This window comes from Tachypleus tridentatus, chromosome 4 (assembly GCF_004210375.1).
Source record: "Tachypleus tridentatus isolate NWPU-2018 chromosome 4, ASM421037v1, whole genome shotgun sequence".
Taxonomy (NCBI): Eukaryota; Metazoa; Arthropoda; class Merostomata; order Xiphosura; family Limulidae; genus Tachypleus; species Tachypleus tridentatus.
Window position 1 is genome coordinate 99,735,502 of NC_134828.1, and position 23,998 is coordinate 99,759,499.

The 23,998-nt window shown below is 34.5% G+C and overlaps 1 protein-coding gene across 3 annotated transcripts in view; it reads left to right on the forward strand.

The window, feature by feature from the left end:
- The first annotated feature begins 17,150 nt into the window (after positions 1 to 17,150).
- LOC143249763 (carnitine O-palmitoyltransferase 1, liver isoform-like) overlaps positions 17,151 to 23,998 on the forward strand; it is an 88,998-nt gene continuing 82,150 nt past the window's right edge. For 2 of the 3 annotated variants that reach the window (XM_076500146.1, XM_076500147.1), the window contains exon 1: positions 17,185 to 17,560. The gene's annotated coding sequence lies outside the window, so the exon portion shown is untranslated. Of the gene's footprint in view, positions 17,561 to 23,998 lie in introns of all 3 variants that reach the window. The other variant, XM_076500148.1, reaches the window with a different exon arrangement.

Consider the following 23,998-nt stretch of genomic DNA (forward strand, 5'->3'; position numbering starts at 1 on the left):
AACGACAGTGTAAGTGTTTCTATGACAACAACAGATTCACCCTGCAGTAGAAAGAACATTTTCGAAATGTAGAAAGTGGTCAACAGAATGAACCATAAAGTGAAAGTGGATGAAATCAATTTATTGAAGGAGTACTTCGAGAGAAAAGAAGACATCAAAGGTGCAACTATTTAGGCATAAATAGACATTGTAGGTGTAGCTGTCATAGATGCAAAATCAGAAGACAGTGACTTTGTTATAGAAGATTAATATCTACTGGACCTAAGATCACTGGGTAAAGATGAGAAGTACAAAGATGTCAACATCAGTGAAGAAATAGCTGCCAAGCAGACAAAAAAAGAGCTACAAGATATACTGTGCCATTGTGCATATATTTTCACAAATTTATTGGTAAGACAGATCTGGTGCAACACAAGATTGAAACCACGACCAGGAATATAATCAAGATGAACCCTACTAGACTTCCTATGTGATGAGAAACTAGATCAAGCAGGAAGTCAAGGAAATTTTAGAAGCTGGAATCTTCGAGCCTTTAAATTTAGCCTCCTGTTCACCAGTCTTAAAGAAAAGGGATAGTTTAAACCACTTCTCTATAGACTTCAGGAAGCTGAAACTCAAAAGAAAGTTCGACTCTGAACCTATGGATAACCCAGAGATTCATGGCGAAACTAGATAGAGTCAAGTGTTTTTCCATGATCGACTACAATAAAGGCTGCTGAAAGATCCTGATGAAGACAAGATCTAAATAGAAGACAGCTCTTGGGAGCCCAGATTATTTTTACCACCTTAAGAAGATGCTGTCTGGGTTCATCAATGCTGCAGTAACATCCAACTCCATGATGAGAAAGATGTTGCATAAAACCGTCAGTATTGAGCATTATGTGGATGTCATTGTGAAGCACACAACTAGTCACGAAGATCACCTGAAAAACTTAGAGGGTTGTTCAAGCAAGTGAAGGTAGCAGGCTATTGGACTATCTAAGTGATACATCAGTTATTATATGCTGGACATTTTGGACACAAGATTGGCCTGATCAAGAAAGACCAACACAACAGGGTGAAGCAAAAACAACTCTAGCAGATGGCATTCCAGAAGTTAAATAACATGTCGGAAAGTGTACCAATCCTTAGAAACCCAGTCTTAAACAAACCATTAATCGCTCAGTCCGATGTTTTAGATATTAGAATTGAAACAGTATTCTTACAAGAGCATAAAGACGGACTGTTTCTAGTAGTGTAGGTAAGTAAAAAGCTTGCTTTCGTTCAGAGGTACAAAATCGGCAGTGTAAGGATCTTTAAGTGGGTGTTGTATTTCCAGAACTACAAATTCTGTATTGAAGCCATCAAGGGGATTGCAAGTACTGAAGTAGGCTGTATGTGTAAACTTTGTACATGAACTAAAAATGTCTTTGTATATAATATAAACAAAATATTGTAAATATTGTTCTTAAGAAGAACTTGTTGTTAGATATACACGACTGTTCGTTTTGGGTTTTACACGATAAAATTATTTAATTTATATTTTGTTATTGTTAAGAGTAAATTACTTTTAGAAGCAATAATTACGGCAAGTTTGTTTTCATGATCATTTACAAATCATTTGTTGCGTAGTTAAATTGTTTCAGAAATCTTCTGAATTTCTCTCGTCTCTTTAATTGAGTATTGTTACATCATAACATTTCGTGGCTTGTACAAGTGACCAAGTTACTGCAAGCAAATTAAATTAGTGAAAGTAAAAGTAAAGTTAAACTATGTGTCAGTGTAGTCATAACGGGCGATTTCTAAAGTGAGAGTCACAGCCTTGTATTGTACAACAGAGTAAAAGAAGAAGAATTTGTCTTGTCAAAGAGTGTTCTAAAGTAATGAAACCGGCCTCTGTGGACTTATACGAAAAAGAAACAATTGTTTATAGCTCTGGGTACAACTGTGGTGATTAGCTGTGCAACAGATATTTGAATATACATTTGACTTGTTTTAATATATTATTCTAAAACAAGTGGAATGTCTGCTCTATGTTTATTGTTGAAATTTATTGACAACAAGCCACAGCACATACTGTAAAGAATCCAGCCCCCATTAAAACTGACAATTGTTGGACGATTTGTGGACGACACGTTCTTGATTTAGCTGTGTTAAGATACTAAGCTTAAACATTTGCTGAATATCTGAATAAAGTTGATCCTTCTAAGTCTATTCAGTTTATTTGTGAGATTTGTTTTCATTTTTTAGGTGTATTTATCAACACAAGTAGTAGTGATACTATTTTTATATCTTTTTTTTTACTAGAAACAATATTCAGGCTCCGTGCCACCAAAAGAAAGATTATGTTACAATTTTCCCAGAAAATAATAGATTTTCACATTTCTAGATAGATAATTTAAACTTTGTTCTGGAACAATTAATTCTAACAATGAACTGAATTGTTTAAAACACACTGCTAATGATATACACCCAGTGGCCATTTTATTAGCTACACCTCTATAGTATCGGGTAGAACCCCCTTTTGCCTCCAGAATAGCTTGAATTATTCGCGGCATGGATTCAATAAGGTATTGAAAACATTTAATAGGGATTTTGGTCCATGCTGACTCAATAGCATCACGCAATTCCTGCAGATTTGTTGGCCACACATTCATGCTGTGAACCTTCCGTTTCACCTCATCCCAAAGTTGCTCTATTGGACTGAGATCTGGGGACTGTGCAGGCTATTAAAGTACACTGAAGTAACTGTCTTGTTCGTGGACCCAGCTTGAAATGATGCGTACTTTGTGGCAAGGTGAATTATCCTGTTGGTAGTAGCCATTGGAAAACTGGTAGACAGTGGTCATAAGGGGATGCATATGGTCAACAACAATGCTCATGTACGCTGCGGCATTCAAATCATGCGCAGTTGGTATTAAGGGACCTAATGTAGACCAAGAAAACATTCCCCACGCCATTATGCCACCACCAGCAGCCTGTACAGTTAACACAAAGCAGGATGGATCCATGAATTCATGCTGTTTACGCCAAATTCTGGCCCTATTCTGATTGGGATTCGTCAGAGCAGGCGACGTTTTACAATCTTTAATCATCTAGTTTTTGTAATCCTGTTCCCACCGTAGCCTCATCTTTCTGTTCTTAGCTGACATGAGTGGAACCCGGTGTGGTCTTCTGCTGCTGTAGCCCATCCACTTTAAGGTTCGACACGTCGCACGTTTAAAGATGTCCTTCTGCACACCACTGTTGTAAAGAGTGGTTACTTGAATATTTGCGACCTTCCTGTTAGCTTGAACGAGTTAGACCATTCCCCTCTGACTTTTCTTATTAAAAGGTATTTCCTCTCAAAAAGCTACAGCTCACTGGATATTTTTTGTGTATTACACCATTCTTTGTAAATTCTACAGACTGTAGTGCGTGAAAATTTCAGGAGGTCACCAGTTTCTGAGATGCTGCAACCATCACGTCTGGCACCAACAATCATTCCTCGCTCAAAGTTGCTTAGTTCACGCATCTTCCCATTCTAATGTCGAACAACAACTGAACCTCTTGACCACGTCTGCATTGAGTTGCAGTCACATAATTCGCTTTTTGGCTATTTGCGTTAAAAAGCAGACGTACTTAATAAAGTGGCCACTGAGTGTATAATGGCGCCAATAGTAGTTAAACCCTGTTTAAGGGGCAGTAAACCAATAACATTTAAGTATAAATACATGTATACTGCTACGAATTTAAAGCTTCTTAGCATAAACGAATGTAATTTCATGTCACAATTTCAAGTCATTGTAGAAAGAAAAAAAGGATAACTTAGATTTATTTCGATTCTTTTCTGTGGTTACGAAGTTGATCAATCTATTCATATCAGAGTAGAAAAGTAACAGATAAAACATAAAGTTTTACTGAAAATAAACATCTGAAATGTATTTTAGAAGTTTGAGAGATCACGCAAATGAAATGTGAGATTTTTTAGATCAAGAAAATTATTTTTATTCGTAGCAGGAAAATCACTTTACATGCTGAATAGTGATAAAAAATAGCTCGATATATTCACCGACAAACCTTTTTTAGTTTATTAAAACTACTTCGCTGAAAGTATGATTTTTTGCATATGGAAGAATTATAATATCTACTGAAAGCCTGCCAGATCTTGTGAATGCAACCACACTATATCAAAAGTTACTAGTATTAAAACTGTGAAGACTTTAAACTAGTACAAAGAGGTGAGCTTAGCCATAAAGAATGCACAGCAGCGGTTTCTAAGGTGGATTTATCAGAGATTTTATTGTAATAACAGAGCAGGAATAACAATTTGCCTTATCAAATTATGTTATAATATAACTGAGCCAACCTGTGCGGACTTTGATGAAAAAGAGATAATTTTAAAGCTTTGGTAAAACTGTGATAACTAACAGTGTAATGAATATTTGAAAATGCGTTTGAGTTGTTTTAATTTGCTTTAATATATTGTTTTTAAACGAGTGGGATGTGGGCTCTATGTTTATTGTTGAACTTTATTGTCAAAAAGTTACAGAAATATGCTGAAAAGAATCTGATCCATAAGTAAAACCTGGCTCGTTTAGATTACTTTTAAAAATTCGGCTGAAACTAGCTGTAGTATTGGAACATAGCCTGTAGCAAACGTTTTGAAGAAATAAATTAATTTATTATCGTTAAGAGGACTGGACTTGAAATTATGTTTTGCAAATAATCAGTGGTTAAATTGTGATTATGAAAAAGGCGGAACTTTCTTTTGCAATGTACTTTGTGGAAGTAATCATATGGATCATAGCATGATCCAATCAGAAAACCAAGAAGCAAAATGCCGTCACAGACCGTTTTACTCTAATTCAACAGTTGCAAATAATCTAAAAGAACTCGTTTAAACTGATTCAATAACATAGCATATATATATATATAGACTATGTAAGAATTAAAAAAACGATAAATACTCATTTTATTAATACGTAGAAACTGTTATAAATTTTTACATAAAATTTTCTGATTAGATTGAATGATGAATTTCATTTTACCAGTATAATGTTTTTATTTTTAACAACGTTATGAAAACAAATAATTGAGTTAGTCTTAGTGCACAATTTTTCCCAAAAAAAACATTGTTTAGTAATTTGTCACGTGATATTTTTCCACTGCAAAAACATGTGCTTAAAAACTATGTTGTTAAACACCCCAAGATCAATTATCACTTATATGTTAAAGATGTTATTTATCATGAGCGCTGTATTTATTTTACCAGTTGCAAAATATGCACTTAAATGACAGCAAGACACGCGTTTGTGTTGGTAAAAAAATTGTTTTATAATTTTAAATATTATTCATTCATGAACTTTATTGTTGTTTGGGGTTACATACCGTACTTTACAATAATATTTTTAGATTTTTTCCTATAAAGAAATTTTTGCACCCTGTTTATTCAATTAAGCCTCTAGGTCAGGGCATGGCCAGGTGGGTTAAAGCGTTCGACTCCTAATCTGAGGATCGCGGGTTCGCATCCCCGTCGCGCCAAACATGCTCGACCTTTCACCTATGGGGGCAATATAATGTTACGATCAATACCACTATTCGTTGGCAAAAAATACCCCAAGAATTGGCGATGGGTGGTAATGACTAGCTGCCTTCCCTCTAATCTTACACTGCAAAATTAGGGACGGCTAGCGCAGGTAGTTCTCGTGCAGCTTTGCGCGAAATTCAAACCAAACAAATCAATTAAGCCAAGACTTAAAACGTTAAAAACCGTGTTTCGATAGCCGTGGTGGGCAGAGCACAGATAGTCTCCTGTGCAACTTTGTGCTTAATTCAAAACAACTTTTAGTATCATGCTACTGCCATTTGTCAAGAGTTTACTGAACTATTAACCAGGACATACTAATTATAAATAAACATTGAAATAAATAACATAGTGAGTTCTTACATATTTGCGATTTTAACGTATGAAGGCTCAATAAATTAACAATTCACATATATTTCAAAATTAAATGTTATTTTTAACTTTTCAGCAAATATCACTGTCATGTCTCTTCAGTTACAATATTTTTAAATTTTTAAATAATACATAGAGCAATAATACTTGAGAAGTAAAATCATTTCGAGTTTTCTGCTAAAAACAATCATTTCGGAAAATAATTACTTCGAATTTCATATTATATTTGTGTATATAAAGACACAATGACTATTCTGAAACAGAAAGCCTGGAATCAGGCATATTCTGAACATTTGATACAATATAGATAAAAGAACCATAAACTTAAAATTTCTCAAGAAAGTCTTTCATTATCATTCATAGTGACATCATTGGATGAAACAACGCCAGTACTTTTCTACAAGTGTAATTCAAGTGTCTACTTTTTCTTCCTAATTTAGTTACAATTTTGCTTAATTTTGAAGTGAATTTTATGAAATTATTTTGTGTTGTGTTATTATACTTAATAGTCTTATGAACAAATCTTTAAGCCTTAAACTTAAATTAAAATAGTCAGATGTCCTTTACGTTACTATGTAAGAAAACTTATTTGAGTTTCGATGTTTTATTGTATGCAGACACCTCTAGTACTTCGCACTTTCTTTACTCATAAACTGAAATTTCAAGTTCACCAAAAATTAAAAGAAAATCACTCATAGATGTTGTTAGCCGTGTGTGTAGTTTTAAGAATAAAAAGTTCACCAAGAAATGCGGATAAATTCTTTTCGCCACAGTTACTTGTTATGCTAAATCATTCCCCTATGATATCATGGCGCCTTTTCATGTAATATATGAAGACAGATAGCGATCCTTTACATGAAAATTAAAAATAAAGATTGATTTTTACTTTATAACGCAGTTTTCGATCTCTTTTGTCAAACTCAGTCACAGAATTTACACTTACTTTGAAATACACCTCCTGAACGAATTTCCTGTTATACGCGAAATATATCGAAAGGCGTAATCCAGAATACTTTAGAGTAAGGTAGAAGATTAGATTTTATTATTATGACCAAAGGATTTATTATTATGGACCTCTCTGCTCTTTACCGGATAAGTGCAATTCTATGTACTCTTTTTTGACTCGTGTGATTTTTAATTTAAATGTTTTTAAATGTGGAAATGGTATTCTGTACCTATAGGACTTACAACCATGAAAAAAATGTCATTGTTCTAGATAGGTGTTTGTTTTTAAGACTTCGAGTCTTGTACAAGTTTTGTTTTGAACTCTGAACTTTTTGCAATGCTGCAAAGCTCTATGGCTTCATTCCTCTCGTAACCATAAATGTGGGAATAAGATGTATTAGAATATGGTGTACCCAACATTGGCAATCAATTTTTCTTCTAAGAATCAATTTTAGTGCACAGAAGGCACAAGTGAATCAGGGTCGTAATGATGACAATGTCATTCTGCCAACCTGAGACTGAATGAAATGACTAAGATAGTCCATCTCTGGCTTCAACAAATGCCACTAAAGACTAGTCAAGAGAGAGGCTATAAGTACCATTAGTAGATGTTATTCACCAGCCTGAACTGTTTTGTGAGCAGTTGAGAAGTGCATCAATTGATGAAATTGGTGGTCCATTGGGTAGTTGTGAGCCTCTTTATGACAAGAATTACGTTGCAGGGTGACCACAGGTCACAGAAAACTTTTAGATTTACATGCCTGTTTAAGTTCAATACAATTATTATAATTTAAATGGTTTAAATATAGTGAGAGTGTTAAAATTAGTTATTTTAGAACCAATAGTTTTATCATAGATGTTTACTTAACTGTTTTCGAATCATACGTTGCGTAGTTCAATTATGTGATTTGGCGCTTGTTGTATTATTGCGTCATCTTACTAGAACCTTCTAAGTCCCTTTCGTTGTTTTGATTGACTAATATTGTATCATAACATCTCGTAAAAGTTCTCAGCCTCTGTCAAGCTGTAAATCTGCGTTCAAAGTGTAGTTCAAGTTGATATAATTAATTAGATAGATAGACCTAGACTGCATGATTGTGAGTTTAGCCATAATGGGCTATAGTGGCGATTTCTAAAATGAAATAATCGTAGTTTGTGCTATAATAACAGAGTGTAGAAGAAATAATTTGTCTTTTCAGTTGTCTTCTAAAGTAACTGAATCAACTCTTGTGTTCTTTGACGAAAAGAAACGATTATTTAAAGCTCTGAATACAACTGTCATGATTAACTGTGTGATGAACATTCGTTCGTACATTTTACTTGTTTTAGATATATTATTCTAAAACACGAACTTGTATGCTGTTTGTTTATTGTTTATTGTTCACAGAAACCTACTCTAAAGTATCCGACCCACACATATATAAAAAAATCTGATCATAGATCCAAAGCTATGCAGAACCTATGGATAAGCCATCCATAAAAACTTATCATTCTGTCATTTAAGGGCAATAATGTAACATTTGTCCAAATATATGGGTCCGTGGACATGCCTATGATGCTGCGTCCCTGAGATTTCAAACGTTTCAGTTTAATATAGGCTTCTTCCCGTGAGTGGTTTTGTTTGTTTTGTGAATTTCGCACAAAGCTACTCGAGGGCTATCTGTGCTAGCCGTCCCTAATTTAGTAGGGTAAGACTAGAGGGAAGGCAGCTAGTCATCACCACCCACCGTCAACTCTTGTGCTACTCTTTTACTGAGTAAATCCGAAATCCAGGTCAGTTGGATTGACCGTTACATTATTTCGCCCTCACGGATGAAAGGGCGAGCATGCTTGGCGCGATGGGGACGCGAACCCGCGACCCTCAGATTGCGAGTCGCACGCCTTAACACGCTTGGCCATGCCGGGCCCCTGTGAGTGGAACTAAGTAGAATTTTTATTGTTATTTAAGGATACAGGCAAGGAAAGTTTCGATCATTTCTTTAAATATTTCAGAGAGGTCACTGTCTGTAATAATGATGCAGGAATAGCTAATACAATGCCTATTGATGAATATGTATACTTTAGTATATGAGTTGATCAACCATTTGGATGAAGAGAAAGATTCTTACAGTACTTGTCTGACTGTACAAGAAAAGTCCGATAAAGGAACTCTAGTGGAGAAGCAATTTAATACTTTTGATGCTGACGTCGACCAGTTTATTCTGGTTGAGTTACCAGCAAATGGAACTCTCTCTTGTTTGATATATCGTTGTTACACAACTGGAATAATTTGATGACTGTGAGACTAATGAGACCAAAAGGACATTAGAACTTTCAGAATTATTGAGTCAGGTTTTGACTGGGAGATATTTACGTGATATTATGTTATAAAATCTCGGTTATTAAATGGTTAAGATGGCTAATGTTAGTAGTTGTGATATCTGTGAGATAAATAAATATAATTTGTACAACTAAGGATAATCACCAGGAGTTCGAAAACTGAACTGGACGGACGTCGCAACTTCTATTTTATGAATGACTTTCTAGAGCAAAAATGCTCGACATTTTGCGAGAATTATTCACACTGTATATCTGAAAAACAACGGAATTTGTGCAGAGAAGATCATGCAATACTCACTTAATCTATTCAGAATACACAAACGTGTATTCAGGGCGTGATGTGAATAACTTCCCTGTTTTGAATTTTGTTAAAACCATTATAACTAACTGAAACGTTTTTGATGTATCATTTTAACTATGGGGTTTACGAAAATATCAAAATTAATTTCACACATAAAATTTTTATTGAGGTAATTACAATCACTTATAAAATATAAAAAACAACAAGAAAAATGATACTGTCCAAGTTAATGTTACTTATTTTCTGAGCAGGAAACAGTCAAAAATCAAGTTCGTGGCAGGTATTCCGATTTAACACTTTGCGCCTCAGAAAAAAACGCAAAGCAATCGAGAACGCTCAGAAGGGACCTTCCCTTCGTCCTACATATGAAGTTAAATTTTGCTGGATTAGTGATTAATAGCTAAACCGAAAAAAAAATCAAGTATACCAGATTATACTGCAGATTGGTGACAATGGTCCGTTGATGGTGGTCTGCAAGAAGTTAAATATTGACCCCCAAAAAAACACAAGAGGATAGGGATCTGTAAATCCAAATGCCTCAGAATTTGCTGTGGGGGGGGGAACGGGAATACCCCAAGAAAACTCACTTTCACGATTGGACAACGTTAAGTCTTGGGATTTACAAAGCTAAATAAAATCAGGGGTTCGATTCCCCTTGGTGAACACAGCAGATAGTCCGATGTGGTTTTGATATGAGAAAACACACACACACCTTTATAATCAGGTTACATAGCATAGACATGCTATACTTCTTCAGCAGCAAACATTGGAATGTAAGATAGTTGTGACTTCCTTTCTCACTTATACAGTCCATTACTCCTGTGTCCTAATATGGGTGACACTGGAGCTCTCCCATGGAATATTATTTCTGTACTATGTCCGTTCCATGCTACAACTGAGGTATGCACTCACTTTATCATGTCTAAATATACTTCATTTGCCAAAAGGAAATTTATACCAAGTGATCCGAGTGTTGTTAAGGTTGGAATTTACAATATTTCAATTGATCTAAATGTATTCTGGATGCTTTTGTATCAATCTGGAAATCTGTACTCTAACAGGTGCATATTAATACCCACCAAAGCCTGAGAGAAATAGGCTGACCACCACAAGACATCAGTTCAACTTCCTGAAGTTGCTGATATACCTGACTTGTGCTCCATTTGTTTTTTGCAGCTGCGGTGCCAGATAACCTGTTGTTGATCCTCGTGCACCTATTAAGTCATGGACTGAAACCAATAGTCTTTGCTACCTTCTACTCAGAAGGGTACGAGCAATAAACTTGAAAGTGACAAAACTACTTTGATTTTCTCTTCCATGATGACAGTAGGTAGAGGCATCATTTGTATATGCTGTAGAATGAAAACCATGAAAGGACAGGTAAAGCTCTGCTCATTCAGTGATTACTAGTGTGATTGCATAACAGCTCTGCAATGCGTGAATGATTAGTTAATTCTCAGCTAATCCTAAGCTTGGCCCAATCTAGTGGTTCGGGTAAAAGGACTGTTCAAAATACAGCTACGTTTGAATGTTTCTTCCTTTTTGTGATCAGTTCAAAGTTATCAATTTGTACTTCATTACTGTAAAAGTTACCTTGGTAATGGTGAGAAGATCTCTAATACCATCTCATTTGGTAGTTCTTCCACAAACGTGTCAATGATGACATCCTTACAATCTGCTGAAATTATTGCAAGGCAGGCTTTAACATACAAATAGCACAGATTATCCACATAGATGACATAGATGTCCAAGCTTTCTGTGTTGATCCTTTTTAGAATTTTAAACTAGGCTTGATGGATTGCTCAATTTTCCTTTGGTGTATTTTAGCAACATCTGTCTTACAATCTCAATATTATACTTCACTCAAGTACACAAAGGCATTTAGGGCCAGACCATCCAGACTCAAGTTCAGACATTATCCAACTTCTTCTAGAAAGCAGCCATTACAAACAGCTACCTGCCTGAAACAGTCCATTTCTTTTGTTCAATGCACATTTGAACGTCATGGATAAGACCGATTTTGCTTCTTACATAGGAACCTATTGTTATAGCCACAATCTTTCCTCCAAAAACTCTCAGCCACACTTGATTTAGATATCCATGATGCTGTGGATACTGCGTAATAGGCATGCTCAGGGATTCCAAATACTGTACACAGCAGAAATTGGTCTCTGTAGAACTAACATCATGGTCTAAACATATACTCTTCAAAAAAAGAAACGCAAAAGGGATATTTTTGTTATTTTAAAGAGAAATATATGTAATAACGTTACAAGCTCAGAGTATGTGATGTTACACGTGTTAAGGCACTGATTGTCAGACCAAAATGACAATAAAAGTTGTGCACTTTGAAAACGGAGGAAAACATCGGATTTTTCGCCAAAACGTATTCGTGTCCAATAAATTTGTTTGAGAGATCTGCATGTTCTGCAAGTGCAACATGTGCAAAATCCATATAAAAGTGACGGGTTTTCGGTTTCCATAGCTCAGTGTTAAGCCACCGATACGCAATACAGTTACGCCAAGACTGACTGCAGCACAACGCAACAACGCCAATGGTCGCTTGGAAGCAGGCGAATCTTAATCAGATGTTGCCACAGCTGTGAATGTCCAGCCAAGCACTATCACAAGGCTATGGAATCGTTACCAACAACATGGATCAACTTGTGACCGTCCACGATCTGGTAGACCTCGTGTGACCACGCCCGCACAAGATCGCTACATCCAGTTACGTCACCTTCGGGATAGGACCACTACTGCAACGTCTACTGCCTCAACCATACCAGGGCTGCGTAGAATTTCCGATCAGACCGTACGCAACTGTCGACGAGATTCTTAGGCCCCATGTGCAACCCATCATGGTGAACATCAACGACGTTTTTCAGCATGACAACGCTCGTCCTCACACAGCCCGACTCACCACTGTCTTCTTGAGACATCACAACATCAACGTTCTTCCCTGGCCCTCCAGATCGCCAGATTTAAACCCCATCGGACATCTTTGGGACGAGTTGGACCGACGTCTGCGACGGCGACAACCTCAACCGCAGACTCTACCTCAGCTTGCAGCATCTTTGCAAACTGAGCAGACAGCCATTCCACAGGATGTGATTCGTCATCCATGGGCAGGAGATGCCAAGCAGTTATTGATGCTCACGGGGGACATACTCGTTATTGACGTTGAGTGACGTTAAACTTCAACTAGTGAGCGTGGACTTCGCCTTTGCAGAGTTTGGATGTTCAGCAGTGAATGTGCAAAGTTTCACACATGTCATACAGAACTACCCGGAATAAACTTGTTAACAATATGTCTCAAATTTTGCCTTTTGTGTTTCTTTTTTTGAAGAGTATATATATCTTTACGCAATGATCACCAAGTAGAATTAATCAAGAAAGCATGCTTGCATTCAACTGGTAAACAAGATTTATTTATCTAATTGACAGAATTACCATAAGATCTTTGTTCTCTTAAGGTATTGGTTCACAGTTCCATTTAATCAATGTCAAAATATATTTGAGTGCTTATTATTTCAACCAGAATATTTGTGCACTATCTTATCAGGCAAAATATCTCTGTTACCGAACATAATCTCCCTTTCATCCATGGGATGTTTCATATGATGGTCAATCCCGCTTTTCATTGATAAAAAAGTAGCCCAAGAGGTGGCAGTGGATATTGTTGACTAATCGGCTTTCCTCCAGTCTATCACTGCTAAATTAGGAACAGCTAGTGGAGATAGCCTTTATATAACTTTATACAAAATTTAAAGCAAAAGAAACCAAACTTCAGTGCTTTCTGGACCACGTGTTTATGCTAAAACTGCAAATAAGCTTGACTGAAATAAAAATGCTAAACATTTCTACGTTACTTAAAGCACTTATAAGACACTGTTATGAACAATTAAAATAGTATTTGGTTTTTACCTGTACCAGAATCATATCATTCTTCGTTGAAAATTTTTGTATTACTTGTTTCTGTATTGTAAATTGTTTTGGTAAAAATCAGGTGTAAATTGTATGTAATAGTGTCATTTGTTCAAATATTGGATAATCAGTTTTTCCGTTTTGAGTTTCTGAGTGAATTTTGTTTAAGATTTAGATATATAGTACAGTCAATGAAGTTCTGGGTAATCTTGCTGTCTCTTCAGTAAGTTAATGAGGAGCCTGATACCAAAGAAAAAGCCGATTGTGCAGCATTTGGAAAAGTTACATATTTTATATAAATGGCCAATAAACCAATTATTCAAATCAATAAATGCATTACTGTTTTAATTGAACCAACATTACAATTTGGTGTCAGAAATCAGAAATGTCATTTTTCAACTTCATTTTATTTTCGTGTTTGAGAAACGGATGACCATCAGAAGTATTTTAATATGGTTGTGCCAAAACATCAAGCACCAAAAATGTAGGCTAGAAGAAAGAAAGCTGTTGGAGTTAAGAAGAAATATCTGCCAGCATTGTTGAATCAATTAATCCAAATAATTCAACAGTTTGTTTTGACAAATCAAAAATCACAGAAGGTCATTGAAAAGATTGGTCAAGTTTCCCGCTGGTACAGCGATTAGTCCATGGATTCACATTGCCAAAATCAGGGGTTCGATTCCCCTCGGTGGACACAGCAGATAGCCTGATGTGGCTTTGCTATAAGAATACACGCAAACACACAAATTTGATCAATAAACAAATAAATAAATGCAACAGCACGAATTGAACATATAGCTTAAAGAAAAGCTTGATAAAAAAACCTTAATTACAAGACATCAAATACAGTACATTAATGAAAAGATAAATTAAAAGGTAACATTAAAAATCATAAAATAAAAAGATATTCAGTAAGGGAATTACAAAGCAAAAATAATGATAAATCATATTAATGAGATACTGATGAACAATGTCAAAGGTAGAATTTTGGAAAATTTGAATTCACGAACTGAAGATTAATTTAGAAGAAGCCTTAGAACAACAGGCCCAATTACAGAGTAAAGACTTAAAGGAACAAGCACAACAGAAAACCAGAAGTCTTACATCAGCCGCGTAAGAGAATAGACAAGCAGGTCTGTGATTAGGCAGAAGAGTTAAATAAGAAAATTTTGCAAATGTATGTAAAAGAGCTGAGACGGTGTGGATATACAGAAAGTTGAATACTGCAGACTCATAGGAGTTGATTTTCTTATTACAATTTGGTGCAAGCTTGACTTGAAGAGTTGATACAAGGAACGTATAGGGAAATGATACTACTAAGGTTATTAAATCAAGAACAATCAATTTTGAGAGGTAAGGTAAGAGTAAAAACAATTTAACACATTTCCCCTCATTCTGAAATGGTTATTGCTTATGTCACTAATGGTTCTGGATTAAATAATTTCCTGTTGTGGAGAGACATCCTCATACTAAATTCCCAGATTGAGTATTGTTTGGATGTACTATGGCATCTCTCAATAACAAATCTTCTCCTATAATTGTGGCAAATTTCTTAAACAGTGCTCACAAGTTTGGGCAAAAAGTTGGACAGTAGGAACTAATAGAAATTGTGGATTCGTTATCAAAACAACAGAAGCGTTCATCAGCCGAAATGCTAAAATTAACTAGAGACTTTCCAATGCATGTTCATAACTTGTATGAGTAATACTGTAACTATTTGTCATCAATGGAGCAGCAACAAATGAAACATCTACTTAGAGTCTCTGCAGATATTTTCTTCAAAGGAACAAGTGATTATGACAGTATCTACTTTACAAAATAACGAAATGATACTGGTAAAAAATATTATTAAAGCACCAAAAATAATCCTTTGGCAAAAAAGTAAACAGAAAACATTATCTAGGACAAGATAGTCCATGACCTTAAAGTATTATACTCATCAGAAATAAAAATAATTCCACCTAATTTCATATTGAGTACAATGTTCATAGTGAGATTAAAGGATTCATAAACTCTTTCAAGGATTGGAAAATGTTATAATGCTTTGCTTAGTTCCAAGTGGTTTTCTAATATAAATCTTTGCTTGGGCTACCACTGAGTGAAGATGGCAGATGAAGCTAAGGAGAAAATTACTTTTTCCTGTAGAGGATTGTGACAGTTCAAAGTGAATCCTTTTGATACCTGTGATGTCTAAGTGAAATTGAACAACTCACAGATTTCGTATTGAGTTGTCTAGATAATAAATCCAACGTGGTTACTTTAACGTATCACTGTCTTTGGAAAAACAAAACCTTCCAAAACGAGGGAAGAATATTGCAGGAAGCCTTCCAGCACTTACATGAAGTTCACCTCAAATTAAATTCCAAGAAGTGTCGGTTATTTTAAAATGAATCAAAAACTAGGATATGTTGTTAGTTAAGATGTCAAGTGGGTAGATCTATGACCTGAAAACTAATAAATTTTCTTGGCCTGTGTACATACAAGTAAAAGTAATGTCTGAGGTTTGTAAAAATGGTCATATCACTTCATAATCTAACATTGGATCATCTGGGATAATGGTAATGAGAACTTTATTGTTTGGTTGTTGTTAAGCACAAGACTACATAATAGATTAAATATGTTGTGCCCATCTTGCGTATTGAAACTTTATTTTTAGCATTGTAAGTCTTAAGAAATACCTCTCATCCATTGTTGGAAGGCAGATTAATAGGAACTTTTCAGTAGCTTAAAAGTACTGATTTTAACACCTGTCGTTGTATTCTCAGATCGACACAAGTGTTTGTAATGAATGCAGATTGTATTAATTATGGAATAGGACCCACAATATAATAAAAACAAGGACAAAAGAGAATGATAGCATATTACAACAGAATATCGAGCTAGTCTGAATGTTATTACTCTGCGTTACCAGGAAAGAAATCTTGGTTGTGATAAGTGCTTTACATAATTCTAACCATTATATGTATGGATAACCATTCGTAATTCAGACAGATGATGTTTTTCTATGTTGGCTTCATAGCCTTAAGACCCAAAGAACAAATAACTAGATGAATCCCCGTCACACCAAACATGTTCGCCCTTTCAGCCGTGGGGGCGATATAAAGTTACGGTCATTCCCACTATTCGTTGGTAAAAGAGTAGCCCGAGAATTTGTATTGGGTGGTGATGACTAGATACTTTCCCTCTAGTCTTACACTGCAAAATTAGAGATGGCTATCGCAGATAGCCCTCGTGTAGCTTTTTATTTAACAAAATGTATTACCATACATTGATGAATCATTTTAGTTTCTCTAACACAAAACAGCGATAGCGTATACTTTGCATGCCTGACAGCACATCGCTGATCACATTCAGCACTTTCACTTGTAGACGTTACAAAACTTACATCAATTTTGTTATTTAGTTAAGAGTGGTTGTGTAGGTGGCGAGTATTTGTAATTATTTGCCCTCTGGTTATTGGTAAATTAGGGTGTGTGTGTGTTTTTCGTAGAGCAAAACCACATCGGACTATCTGCTGAGTCCATCGAGGGGAATCGAACCCCCTGATTGTAGCGTTGTAAATCCGTAGACTTACCGATTTACCAGCGTGGGACAGTAAATTAGGCTGTTTAATACCAGAATGAACAACTGGAAAAACGTATAGCTCTGTTTTATATTTATAATATATATTTAATATATTGCAATTATTACATTTATATTTCCGTATAAAAATACTGCAGGAAGTCTTCTGGCAGTTATATGAAGCTTACCACAAATTAAATCCCAAGAAGTTACATCAGTTATGTTATTTAGTTTAGAGTGATTGTGTAGGTGGCGAGTATTTGGAATTATTTGCTCTGTGGTTATTGGTAAATTAAGTTTTTATTGTACTTCATTACAATATCTAAAGGTTTTTCTACATTAAATTTGTATTTTATTTGTGATTACGTTCCCCGGTGGCTCAGTGGGAAATCACTAGTCTTGTAGCACAGATAGTCTGTTGTGTAGCTTTGAGAAGCTTTATCGTCGCCATTTGAAATTCCTTCGCGCCCTCTATCGTGCTTATCGTACTCTTTAAACGTAAAGAACTACAATCGTGTTGAATTGAGTAAGAAGTTCATTGACGTAGTGGATAACTGATTTTGAAGTTTGTTTTGAAAATTTCGATTAATTAGGTAAAATTATTATGATTACTTGAATAAGGTTTTCTTTGAAGAACTATATTTAGTGGTAGATGTTTATTATTATTATTAGTATAAGCTTACAAATTACCTTTAAAGTTTAAGTGGCTACTCAGTCTATGTATAATACTGCAAATAGGGTTTCGATACCTGTGGCGGGCCCAACGTAGATGCAATCTGAGATAGACCATTGTGTAGCTTTATGTTTAACTACAAATAAACAAAGATAAACATTAAAGTAATTATTAAATTAGTTTTTATTTAATAATTACTAAAAGCGTACACTAGTGGCTTTAAAATAACTTGACTTACTGATAAACAAGGAAATATGACATAAAATTGTATGTCGTACGTTTGTTGCTATAGTGGTCGGTGTTTCTCATCTGGATAAATGGTTCACCCATGGGTTAAGAGATCATAATCAGGATGAATGGCAAAGAAAAATAAAATTAGTTATTGTAATTTATTCTAGCTGTGTTTTGATAAATACATAAATTGTATGTTGTGTTTATCCTAATTGTAGTTTCATGTATACTTAACTCATAATAACAAATTTTGCATTTTTTTTTTAAATTTGGGTAAGTGAGCTATTGTGAAAAAAATTACAAGGCTGAATGTTATTGGAAAAAGTTGAGAAGTGCAGCTACAACTTATGAATCTCATGAAATATTGTGTGCTGTCAAATCTCTGCCTCCCCTCAAAATTCCATCTGTAAGGTAGGGTCCCCTGCTGGTACAGCGGTAAGTCTACGGACTTACAACGCTAAAATCGGGGGTTCAATTCCCCTCGGTAGATTCAGCAGATAGCCCAGTATGGCTTTGCTATAATAAAAACATACACACTATAAGGTAGGATTTAGTACTTGTATTAGTAGTGGCTATAGGTGCCAAATTCTGTCACTCATCTAATATATATACATAATCATTTTTAGTAATTTTTTTCTTTATGGCTTACTTGATTCATTCACTTAGTATCTTACTATGGTGAATGCTTGGAGTTGATAGCTATTTGAATCTGAGAGGCTGAGATCTGTAAAGGTGTGATACATGTATGAAAGTTGCTTTTTTATATTTTTAAGGAGACTCTGAAGAAGTTGCCTAATATTGATACATTTCAGGTTTGAATTTGGCTTCAGTTATTGACCTGAATTTTCTTTAATCTTTAGTTTTCAAAGATCCTTCATATTTTTCCTTGGTGAGTTCAGGAAGAAGGCGTAACACTGTAATTGTCCGTTTCACTGTAAGGATCATAGAATGAGCCTGTAGCTCCCGAGATGAATCGTCTAGCTCACAGAGCACACCATACATCAAAACAAGGTTACAGAGGTTAGCTTGCTAAGCAGTCTGTTAAACCTCTGTTCATTTGCCTTTCCTTGCAGTTTCTTAGATCAGCTGAAGAAGTATTTTTAAAATGCTTATATAGGGCCCTAAATGACCTCTGTATAGCTTGCAGTGCCCTAAAATTACTAGCCACCCAGCTTATTTTATAGGACTCAGGATGCTGCTTTGCCAAGCTCATTTACACTTTTGTTTGGTTGGTTGGTTGGTTTTCATAAGGACTGTGAAATGGTTAACAGTTTTGATCTTGCTATAATAGCACCTGCCACTGCTAATTCCAGTCTGTGGTTCATACAGTGCTAGGTTTTGGGTATTTTGAATACAGTCGTGTCACCACAGCAGAGTTCCTTCCTAGTATAATGCTAGCTCCATCATATACAAATGAAACTATATTTTCTTGAAGAAAACATTCAGTGAATCCAGCATTCCTTAAGGAGTGCCAAAATAATATCCTCAACTCTGATTTTCAAGTTCCATAGGATCAAGGAACTAAAATACAGGACTTTGTCTTTGAATAGGTACTTTAAGAGTAATTATTGTAGTAGTTTTTCTGCTGAGAGTGCTAGCCTCATCAATTAGCACATGCAACTTGAAGAAAATACTAGGCATTTGACTGTGGTATTCTAATCTGTTTTACAATATCATTGATAATGCTTGTTGAACTGTATCTCAAATTAAAAGCATACACCATCTTTAATACATTGAATTCTTGTACTTGGTTAGATTTCTATGAATAATTGTATTTTGATAGGTAATATACAGTTTTAAATAGAGCCTTGCTTGCTTGATCAACAACTTGTGAAATTCACTTAATGTTCCATTGTGTATTTGCATTTCTCTGATCTCTAATTTTTCTCTGCTATGCCATGAGCTTCAGAAACTACATGCTTCTCAGTTTTAATCCTGAGGGATCACAATTTAACATCTCCACTTTCAGTGTGTGATGCTTCAATTTGATAACTGAACTGTTCATTGGAAAGAGATAGTTCTTATCTTTGGAAGACTCCACTTGTCTTGGCAGCATTACAGTCTAGACAACCTGTAAAATAAATATGTTAAATCGTAGAAAATTGGTCACTGTCTAGAATTAAGAGCAGAGTCTTAAATATATTAACAGTTAAAACCTGAAAGCTTCTTGAAGCTTAGGAATAACATTGTACAGGCCTTATAATGTAAGCAAACAGGTACAGATGTTGTGAACAATGGTCTGCATGAGTTTAAACAAACAAAACGTAAAGTGAGTTTAACCAGTTCTGTCCTAAATTAAACACATCTCAAAATAATAAGATATACAAAGGTATTTTTAAATACAGTGAAGTAAGGCATTTTAGTATGCTAAATTATTTTTGAGTTTTAATACTTAATATTGAAGAGATCTACAGTTAAATAAAACAAAACATATGTTCTAAAAAAAACCCATAAGGAAAATAACATGTAAAAGAGGAAGGTAGGGTTATAAATTTATACCAGTTTACATTGAAATGGATGGACAATGTTACAACCAATGTCTGATCTGAGAAGTTAGAATGCATTTTTAAGTAGTTACATTTTATTAGATGAAGGCTTTAATATTTGATATTAAATTGTTTTTAAACAGAAATATTAATAATAATTAATTGAAAAAAATATGGAATTACTGCACCAATTTATTAGTAATATTATTTAATTATTTAGCTGACACCGTTATCCAAGATGACTTGCATGATTTAAATTTGCACTAACATGCAGTGATATACACAATATAGGAAAAGGATAACAAAATTAGAAAAGTACATCTATGTCTTACAGTGACTAAAATTAAGTTATAAATATTATATAAAGTGGTAAAATGATTAGCTACCTCTTAAGTAATGTGTGCATTTGTTAAAATTTGTATTTTAATTTTGTTTCAATATGGATACAGTGGGTTTCTCAAGTAAACAACATACAGGGCGGCCCGTAAGTTCCTACCCATCCATGTGTTGTTGTGTTATATTCAATAATACTAATAATGAGTTGAAAGTAGCTGTTACCATAGCATTTGGAACAATAACCCCTGCTATGTTCAGGAAAATGTCTCACAGAACATGGTGTCACATAATATTATGCAGCAAGAATGAGGGACAGCATACAGATATTCTGGATACATAAGATATATGGATGGGTAGGGACTTACAGGACACCTTGTAGTTTCTTCTAACCATAATTGCACAGAGAACTTGGATCTACTTATTGGTAAGATAACTGTTACTTTACTGTGCTGTCTTTTCTGTTGGTAGTGGTCTAGGGCTTCCACATCTTTATGCTTGAACCTGTGTGGCTCTGGGTCATGTGGTAGCAAAGTGTGGTATGAGCAACCTGGCCACATTAACCATTAATAGAGATTCTTTTGCATAGTGACATACTTTTGTAAGCTTAAAGGTTTTATGTAGATTTTTATTTGAATTTTAAAAACTATATTTTGAGGTTGTTTTGGTTTGTTACTGCAGGATTATTTTCAATCTTAGTTTCAATTTATTTTCTTTAACAACTTGGACATCATTAATGTGTTTCTTTTGGTTTCCTTCTTGTTATTAACATTCAGCCCAGTTTTGATTTTGATTAGTTCATGAATACATTGCAAGAATAAACTATGGCAGCATGAAAGGAAAATAAAAAGAACTGATGTAGAAAATATTTGATATCCTTCAATAAGGTAGTATTACAGTTGCTATATATCAAGAAAAAATTTTTGATTTCACACTGATCTGATAAAATGTCTGCTCATGGGGAACATCTTGATTATTTCTGAAGCCCCAAACAGAATTCAGTAAATGGGATCCCATAATTATAAGAAAACTTAGAAGTAGATTAAAAGTTACAGCACTGGGGGCTCTTCCATGTGTGGGGCCCCCAGGCATTTGTCCAGTTTGTCAGACAAGTAAGACTGCTTATGTACAATGTACATTACATGTTATTACATTGACACCAAAGGTTAGGGTTAAAAGTAGAACCCTACTTTTTTTTTGTAGTAAAAAAATTGCAATTTTTAGAGTTCATATAAGCCTTGCACCCATGTATATTCTAATTGTGTATTTAATTTGAAACATCCACCTTGAAAATTATGGTTGTCTTTATCTGACTTCTTCACAGCTTTTTTATATATTTGGATCGAACATTTGAAGGTCTTTGCTTGCTGTAAATGGCTTATGTGTATAATAAAAGACAACAGAAGTTCCATTTGTAAATATGGTACTTGCTACAGCTATTAGAGAATGATGCAAAACTTTAGTGTTTTCAAGTGATTGAGAATGTATGGTATTGTTGTGGTAGTAACATCAATCACTGCTCACAATGTACTGATTTGTTGTCCACTGTATACAACCATCTGTGGCTAATTATTAATTACTAACTGCTTTTTTATTACTTTTTATGTATATTTATTTATTTATGAGGCATCAATACATGAATGCTTATAATTTCTTTTTGAAGCATGTGGCCCAAGTTCTGAAGTACTGACATACGTGATAAAAGTATATTATTAGTCACTTTCATATAATGGTTGATTAAGTTATACATTCAGCAATTCAGTGAACATAAGAAAGATTAAGCATTTATATTCTGGTTAATCTATATTGATATAGTACAGTAAGCTACATTGTAGATAGTGTAGACCAATATGATACATTGAGACATACTCCTACTAGGCTAGATTGATATTTATTAACTAGTAAATCTTTGGTTCCATGCCTGAAGATTAACCTGAAGATGACCTAGGAAGGTCAAAATGTTGTTCCCTGTTTATCAATGAAAGTGTTAATACCCATACCAGCCATTCTGAGATACATTTTTATTTCAAGTTGGTTTCTCGTCATCAAGAAGTACTATGGCTCTGTTTTACACAGCCTGTTATAATGCAAATTCATCTTCTTTAACTAAATTACAAATGGTAATTAGTTGTTCAACTTGCTTACGTGCTGTGATGTAAAATTATGCCAAATATTTTTTGAAACATCCAGGTTCCCTAAGGAATTATATGGAAAATTCTACCTTTATGAAAACCTTACGACTGATACATTTAGGACTGTTTAGAAGTTGACAATTTCAACAGTTTAGGAAAAGTGTTTTGAGGAAACATTGCAGGTTTTTCAAGGGGTGGGGTGAAAAATTTTAGTTTGTGCAAACCTTGTGATCAAGGCAGTTTGCATGATATTACTTAGAAGTTGGTGAGGCCAGTAGTTGAGGAGGAGTTACATGACACACAAACACACACAAATACTGAATATTGTTATATTAATATACAATATTTTATTACAATTTATTAAGGAAAAATGTGGCTAACTTTCATTTTGAAGGTTCCAGCTTTTGACTGTTTTTAAATTAATAAACCTCTCTAACAGGTCAGAGGACTGAATACTTTATTTAGGGATGTCATTAAGAGCCAAAACATGATCAACATTAAAATTTCTTATTGACCTCTTTACTACCCTAACTGTTGTATGTTTATTAACACTTGTAACCATAAAATGAAGAAAGACTGGTGTAAAGAAATATTTATTTGTTGTTTTATGCAGTGTGGTATATGTACAGTTTTTTGTTAGCATAAAAAATGAATACTGGTTTATTTAGATTTCATTATTGTAATTAATTTAAGGTATATGTAATTAAATTAGGAATTTTTTTAGGAATTTGAAGGTAAAGTAAACCAAGAAAAAGTTTAACCGTGGAATGCAATTTTGTCTCAACTCAACTCTTCAAGCATGAAAATGTAGAATAAACATTCTGTTAGAATTAACTATATTCTTGTATAAACTGGTATGTCCTGGTAGTTCATTTCTAGTACTAAATGTGTCTGCTTTTACTGTTTATTACTGTAGACTTTCTGAAATCACCAAAAATAGGTCATTTAACTGTAGGTGTATATGAAAATGAAGGCAGACTTGGCAATCAAGTATATGTTATTCAGTGAATCTCATTAGACTCCATCTGTTTTATAGGCTGACTAATACTTGTGTGCTGACCTTATGATCCTCTTATATATTGAGTTTAATTGAAGGCTTAATTCAGGTTTAATTGTGGATGCTTGTCTTAACATACTTTTTTGTATACACTATTAATGTATAAAGTACTCTAAAAA